Raw genomic sequence first — 8,622 nt, forward strand, 5'->3', positions numbered from 1 at the left:
ACAAGCACACAATAGACTCCCAAGATACTTAAACTTAATTCAGTAAGATTTGCAATTTCCTACAACTGAACATATCTGTCACAAGATAGAAGACATGGTACACTCTGGCTAAGCATCCCTATGTCCTCTGAGGTACAGTCCAGCTTAATGCCTTGCGGGACCTTTAATTCCCTGGATGCAGTGCTGATATCCCACAATGCACCGCATCCAGGGAATGATGAGAGCCCATGATTCCCTTTCCTACATCCCATAACTGTTGTGTTTTTTTAAAGTTTACAATTCCTCTTGTGACTTTTCTCGCCCTGCCATCTCATCAACAGAAACATGGATGCTACATACATCAGAGGATGGGGAAAGGAAAAGATTTGGAGTGGGACAACTATACACCAACAACACACATGAGCCCTATCAGGGTTGACAAGGTTTCTCACTATAGTGATGCTGGAATCACCAAGATTAATAAAATTATTGGTGATTTCATCTGCCATGTGTATGACACTTCTTATGGACTGACTCTGAATTTTATGTCTGCCATGACAATGGTTGATGTCTGCAACTCCCTGCAATAATCCGTGCATAAGGCTGGGCATACTCTGGATCCAGCTTTTGGGACAGAAGTGGAGACTGGAGTGATAGAAATGACCGCGGTCATGTGCCAGCCATTGTCTCCTGTGGTTTGAGGTTTGGGGTATATCTGTCCTGACTGGATGAGTGATCTTTTTTGATGGAACTAGTGAGATTCCAGACAGACAACACAATGGATAAGGCATTGGTGGCACTGGAAGGATTGCAAAAGTGTGGGGGCAATTGGTCAACGTTGGCCTGGCCACCCCTCCATCATGACAGAGGGGCGGCTGGGCCAAATTTGAATCAGTGCCACTGTGAGGTGGTGCATGGAGGTGCAATGCCACTCAAAAGTGGCCTGACGGCCCTGCTGCCTTGATGAAGGGGCAACTGAGCCAAAAGAAGGAGCTCCACAATCATGCTGCCCAGCTTTTTTCAGGGGCCAAGGTAGGGCCTGGATCCCTCATTGTGTTCCTTCCAACTTGGGGTTTTCAAAAGTTGGGGGGTTGTAATGAAATGCTAAACTGTAGTATACTGTTCAGCCACTTATTTAAATGAACCACAGACATACCTGCAGAACATTAATGGATCGTATGATGACCATATCTGGTGTGTATAAGCAAGCTCTGTGACCATTCTGTAACTGATGCAGAAGCACATGACATGGTGTCAGAAGTAAACTAAGAACAGAAATAGAACGAAAACAGCAACAAAGTTTGCAGATGGAAGGAAAACAGCAACAAAGGCTACAAGATCTAGCAACATGCCACTCTTCAATGCCCCAGAGAACTTCAGCTTTGACAAACCTTTGCAGTGGAGAAATTGGAAGCAGTATTTTGCAAGATTTTGAATTGCAAACAAACTCCACAGAGAAGCTGTGGAGTTTGTTTGCAATTATCTTCTTTAATTTATGTTATAGGGAAGCAGGCAGAGAATATCTTTAAACCCCTTGACCTTACTGAAAACAGCCACAAAAATTACTCTGAAAGGGTTCTGACTATGTTTGGTTCATAATTTAAACCAGTGGTCTCCAAACTTTTTTGATCACACACCCCATCAGCAAATTTTTTGAGCACGTACCCCCTGCTCCCCACCAAACTGTCAAAGCAAAAAAACAAACAAACAAAACAGCTGCTCAGAATCCCAGCCGAACTGCCAAAGGAGGGGGAAAAAAAAAGCGGCTCTGCTCTGGTGGCACTCCTCCTGCCACACACCCCAAAGGATCCTCTTGTACACATCCTGGGATACGCGCACCCCACTTTGGAGACCACTGCTTTATACATCAGAGTAATGTGGTTTATGAAAGAGAATGTTTATATTACTAAACAACCAGGGAAAATGTTGAATATTTTATAAGAGCTCTGCATACAGTAGATGAAAACTGTGATTTGGGGAATGCAAAAAATGAAAGTATCACAGGCCTGGCCTACACTACGACTTTAGGTCAAATTTAGCAACGTTACCTCAATTTAACCCTGGACCTGTCCACACAATGAAGCCCTTTTTTTTCGACTTAAAGGGCTCTTTAAATTGATTTCTTTATTCCACCTCCAATGCGGGGATTAGTGCTGAAATAGGCCTTGCTGGGTCAAATTTGGGGTAGTGTGGATGCAATTCGATGGTATTGGCCTCCGGGAGCTATCCCAGAGTACTCCATTGTGACCGCTCTGGACAGCACTCTCAACTCAGATGCACTGACCAGGTAGACAGGAAAAGGCCCGCGAACTTTTGAATTTCATTTCCTATTTGGACAGTGTGGTGAGCTGATCAGCACAGGTGACCATGCAGAGCTCATCAGCATGATATACACATTGCCGGGGCACATTGCCCAGCCCATACTTTGTGAGAAGTCTGTGATCATGTCTATGTCCTCATCACTCTTGTCACTGTGCCATCGTCGCCTCCTCGTCTGGTTTTGCGTGAAACAATTGTCTGCTGTTGCTCTGACGGAGGGAGGGGTGACTGACGACATGGCTTACAGGGAATTAAAATCAACACAAGGGGTGGTTTTGCATCAAGGAGAAACACAAACAACTGTCACACAGAATGGCCCCCTCAAAGATTGAACTCAGAACCCTGGGTTTAGCAGGTCGTTGATTTCACAAAACAAATCGGGCCAATTTCTTGTTTTGATCCACTACATCTATCTTCTACATCTTAGGCTGGCAGCGGACGGTGCAGTATGACTGCTAGCCATTGTCATCTCCTGGGTGCTCGGCAGAAGATGCTGCATTACGATTGCTAGACAGCATCATCTCCTGGCTGCTTGCCAGAAGATGGTGCAGTATGAGTGCTAGCCATCATCATCTCCTGGGTGCTCGGCAGAAGATGGGAATGACCTGTCTGAGTCACTTCCATATCTGCCCAGGCGCCCCTGACTGACCTCACCGAGGTCAGCTAAAAGAGCACCCAGGAATATGACGATGATGGCTACCAATTATAATGCACCATCGGCTGCCAAAAGGCAATGAGCTGCTGCTGTGTGGCAATGCAGTCCAAAGTCTGCCAGCACCTAGGAGACGTACGGTGACAGTGAGCTGAGCGGGCTCCATGCTTGCCATGGTATGGCGTCTGCTCAGGTAACCCAGGAAAAAAGGCGCGAAATAATTTTCTGCTGTTGCTTTCATGGAGGGGGAGAGGGAGAGGGAGGCCTGATGACATGACTCAGAACCACCTGCAACACTGTTTTTGCCCCATCAGGCACTGGGATCTCAACCCAGAATTCCAATGGGCAGCGGAAACTGCAGGAATTGTGGGATAGCTACCCACAGCTACCCACAGTGCAACGCTCCAGAAATCGACGCTAGTGTCGGTACTGTGGACGCAGTCCGCATACTTAATGCACTTAGAGCATTTTGTGTGGGGACACACACAATCGACTGTATAAAAACCATTTCTAAAAAACCAACTTCTATAAATTTGACCTAATTTCGTAGTGTAGACATACCCACAGTCAGGCTGGTTACTGGGTTAACAGATAAAACTTTCACAGCAGTTACAACTGAAGAGAGATTTAGCCCTAGCCATAGCGGTATAGAGAGCAAAGCAGTCTGAATTGGTGAGATAGCAAAACCTAAAGTAACTTGACAGACTTGAAAAATCTGCAACTAGCTTAGAAACTGTAAACAGTCACTTGTTTGTGAAAAGATGTGATCACAAAATCCCTGAGGCAAGAAGAGAGGACTCCCAGGCTAAGAGGGACAAATTCCAGCCTACATGCACAAGGTGTGGGGAAATCATATGCCAAGAGATGGTGCATGTCCAGCCAGAGATGCATGGTGTAATAAATGCATGAAATGTGGACATTTTGCAGCTGCCTGCCACACTAAAGCAATCAGGGAGTTGACTGATATTACTGATAATCAAGAGTCATTGTTTTGGGGATCAATAGCATGTGAGGCCACAGAACCTGCGTGGAAAGTAAAATTTAGTATTCACGGCAAGACTACTGACTTTAAAATTGACTCAGGAGTTGATATCACAGTCATCTCAGAAGGGGCCAACAATCACAATCAGTCTCCACCCCCTCCAGAGTGGAAATCATCTGACACAACTGATTATCCCAGCAGATATTCTGAACTGTATGGGCCAGTTCACTACACAGAAACAACTTATAAAGACAAAAGATGTGCATTCCGTGATGGGCCTAATGAGAAAGGTGGAAGAACTTGATGAAGGATTTGATGGTATTGGACTTTTGAAAGGAGATCCAGTACAAATCAGCTTAAGAAACAATACTGAGCCATACAGTGTACAAACACTCCTACCAGAGAGAACTTGGAAGAGATTAGCTGAGAATTCAGAGGACATAATTACCTGGTCATAGTGCAATATTTTTCCAGGTATATAGAAATAATGTACTTGAAAGGCATAACATGTCACAATGTTATTGAGAAACTGAAGTGCACTTTTGCCCATTTCTGTATTCCAGAACAACTAGTGACAGACAACGGACCACAATTCACTGTGGCAGAATTTAATTCATTCTGAACAAAATATGATTCTGATCATGTTACTAGCAGTTCACATTACCCACAAGTGAATGGAGAGGCTGTGAGAGCAGTACAGACAGCCAAGAAAATCCTACAGAAGGAAGATCCATTCTTTGCTCGAGTTACAGACCAGCACCAATAGTTACTACTGGATATAGTCCAGAACAACTGCTGATGGTCAGACAACTCAGAACTGCTGTTCCAACTTTGGAAAAGAATCTATCTGCAAAGTGTCCAGACATGAAAAAGAGTAGCCAGATTGGATAAAAGGACAAAAAGAGCCTATGAATGCTTTTATAGCAGATACCATTCAGAGAACTGCTGGGTCTAGAACACGGTGACCAAGTCTGTAACCAACTGAACAGAGAAAAAGGATGGACAATTCCAGCTCTCCTACAGAAAAAGAATTCAGCACCCAGATCACATGTGATCAAGACCAACGGGAGGTTCAATAGAAATCGTTGACATCAACAGTTTGTTCCTCAGAAAGAACAATCAACAGAGCAAACGCTACAGATGACGGATGTGGAACACAAAGAAGATGACTCAAAGATTCCAAACTGACTACAGCCCGTCATTGAACTAATGGACAGCCATATCACCAAGTTGTTACACAGTCAGGTTGTGTAATTAGAAAACAGTGCAATTTAGAGACACTTAATAGACTGGTACGTACTGAATTTCAAAGACTGTGTCAAAGTGTAAATATTATAAATGGTAGGAATGTAGAACTTAAAGGGGGATATGTAACAGCATGCTAAATTGAATTATACTTTTCAGCCAGTAGGTGGCACAGTGTGTAAAATACCTTATTTAAACCTTAATACATCTGGTTCATCCTAAGCAAGCTCTCTGACCAGTACATATCTGGTACAAAAGTACATGACGGGGACACTGTCCTCCTTTAAAAAAATGAAGAGCAATGGCCCTTTGCCCCCTGATCTCTGGTGTCCATGAAGATTGTTGCTCCAATTGCCCACTTAAAAGATCATATTAAACAATCAATAATGTACTTAGTTTTAAACAATGAAAAGCACCACACAAAAACTCTGAGCACCCTAAAACTTCGTTAAAATTATAGATAAATGATAACTAACTAGCAGGATGAAAATAATCATATATAGGAAATAAATCAGCTCAAGTAACAAATCAAAGCTGCAGAAAAGACCTTTCATCCTCCAAGAATATACCTTCAACCTTTCCCCCCAACTCCTATCAAATAATTAACAATCTTTTGCCCTCCATTATTCATACTGTGACCCCTAAACATTCTCTCTGTAGGTTTGGTCCTTAGAGGCTCCCTCATGGTTCAGTGCTAGTAAAGAAGGGTCTTGCTGAGTACAACTGCTTGTGGCATACAGATTTAAAATTGTGTTTCTTTTGCTCTATCTATGTGGGAAATGAAGATAATTCTCTTTGCTTTTATCTTTGCACCTCCACAGTGGAACTGTTTTGAATAATTGGGAATTTAGTGAATCCTTACTGCATCTATGTCACTCTGGAGTCAGATTTTTTGCACTGTGAAGAATATTCATGTTATGCTGTAAAAAAGTTGCTAGGAGCTGGACCGAGTTGCTTACTTCAGGGGAAACAGAACAGTGGTCTTGAGGAAAAAACACTGCCTTTTTGTTTCATCCAGTATTGGTCAATGAAGTGAAGAGGTTGAGGTAGCTTCAAGCTGCAATCTGTCAGGAAGCGTAACCATTATTTGTAACACAAGTGCACAACTTAGGTATGTTGTTAGATCCTGGACTGCTTCTAGATGTTCTGGTAATGGGTATGATCAATAGCATTTATTTACCTATGTGCCTGGTGAGAAGACTCTATCCTTTTCTCTCCATTGCAAACCTTGCCACAATTATCTATTCATTTTTTACTTCCAGATTAGATTTCTGCAGTAGAGTTACTCCTTGACACCATTGTGAAAAGGAAGATAGATTACCACACTCTACTTCTTAGGTGGTGTTTCATAGCAGAAGCACATTACACCAGTCCTCCAAGATCTACACTGGCTGCCATAGATTTTTCAGTGGCATAGAAGATGTTGGCTTTCAATAAAGCCTTTATAGGTTTGTGATTTGATTAGCTGAGAAATAGCCTCTCTCCCCCTACCATAATACTCTCATGGAAATAAATAGAGGTGCTTGAGTTAAAGCATCTTCCCTACGAACTGGAGATAGCTCCTGGCAGGACATTCTCTGTGAGGGATTCTTGACTTTGGAATGCTGTCTTCCCTGCTGAAAGAAAGATTCTAGGAAGAATGATGTAGTGAGGAAGTTATGACTTAATCTGGGTGAATAGTGCTTGAATAAGTTACTCAATTAATTTCCCCCCTTTTTTGGGTGCATTAACTATCCAGGAATAGAATGCTATAAACTTAAATTTAGTTTTTAGAATGATTCAGCAGAAAAGTTCTGCAGGTTATTTTTAGCTTATAGCTCATTTGCTGGTAGTTCATTTCAAATATTTTATATTTGAAATCTGAACTGTTTGATTGGATAAACTGGTCATATTTTATGCTTTGAATCGATGACCATAGCTCTCAGAATCAGATTCCCATACAAACACTTATGGGCTCTGGATTTGAAATATGTCCCCAGGACATTTTTTTACTGGCAATGGTGGAGACAGTGAACAGGCATGTAAAAGTAATTAAAGACCCCTTTCCCACCCAGCAAACTTCAGCTATTTTTGAGCTCTCTAACCATACTAAAATGGGTGCTTTCACTACTGAAGATATTTTCAGACCTTTTGATTATCTTGGATCACTTAAATAGTTTCTTTTTAAAAATTTCAAACGTGCCATGGGCACAGGGCTCACACTCCAACTCCCAGCCTTGATGGAAGTTCCAGGTGTGCACTATTGCCAGAAAAAGTCCTAAGTTTTCAAAGACTTCAAGCCTTTTACATGTTAGAAGAAATATGATTTAGAATTAACTATATTAGCCACATGCTGTGTTTTCCTTTTTTTAAAAAAATCACAGAGGGCAACATTCTATGTAGGTACTTTTAAGTGTGTATATATCGGGAGCACCACGCATTCAGACTCAGTAAAAGCTGGTTTAGTCAGGCAAATTAGACTGCATAATCTTCACTGTGGTAGGCAATCTTTATTTCTTTTCCTCCTCCTCCTCCCTGCACACACCCATCCTAGGCTGTCATTCTGCTTGATTTATCTCTCAGCCAAGTTTATCTGAAAGATCAACATTCACTTCAAACTTCTTGCATTTCAGGATTTTATCCCTTTGCTTTTTGGATTGCACCAAAAGAGCTAGCAGCTTTTCTATTGGTCCTTTGTACAGCCATTTTTTCAGATGGTGCCTGCTCTGTAGTAAACACAGGATCTCAGAAGAAGATAAACAGGACAAGTACACCTCTACCTGTATATAACGCTATCCTCGGAAGCCAAAAAATCTTACCGTGTTATAGGTGAAACCGCGTTATATCGAACTTGCTTTGATCTGCCGGAGTGCGCAGCTCCACCCTCCCAAGCACTGCTTTCCCGCATTATATCTGAATTCATGTTATATCAGATTGCGTTATATTGGGGTAGAGGTGTATCTTTGAACTCTACACTTGTCTCCTGGTTTGATTAACTTTAAAAGGATCTTGAGGAAAGATGTTCTCTTATTAAGATAGTAGTAAAGTGAGGATGGGGACTGTACTCAGCAAACACACTAACATATGCAGCTGGTGCTAGATCACATTTGTTAGCAGTTATCCTCTAGTCAGTCTCAAAATATCTTTCTTTTGACTAACTTTTAATACTTATAGCTGTAGGATATATTTATAAATAAATTAATAGCTCTGAAATGTACACGTTATATAAATACAAGATCCTTTGTCCATTGTACATGGAGTTAGCCCAGACAATTGTATACAGATAAACGTTTTCAAACTATACATTATGGTATGTGTCATGAAGTTATACTGTTACACAAAATCTTCCAAGTCGTATTTATTAGCAAGGAAGCAAATGTTTAGCCTTAAGAAGACATGCTGTGTTAGTTTTGGTTGTACAACGTTCTGTATAAAGGGAGCTGTGTGAATGCTTTCTGCTTTATTC

This window comes from Gopherus evgoodei, chromosome 2 (genome assembly GCF_007399415.2).
Source record: "Gopherus evgoodei ecotype Sinaloan lineage chromosome 2, rGopEvg1_v1.p, whole genome shotgun sequence".
Lineage (NCBI taxonomy): Eukaryota > Metazoa > Chordata > Testudines > Testudinidae > Gopherus > Gopherus evgoodei.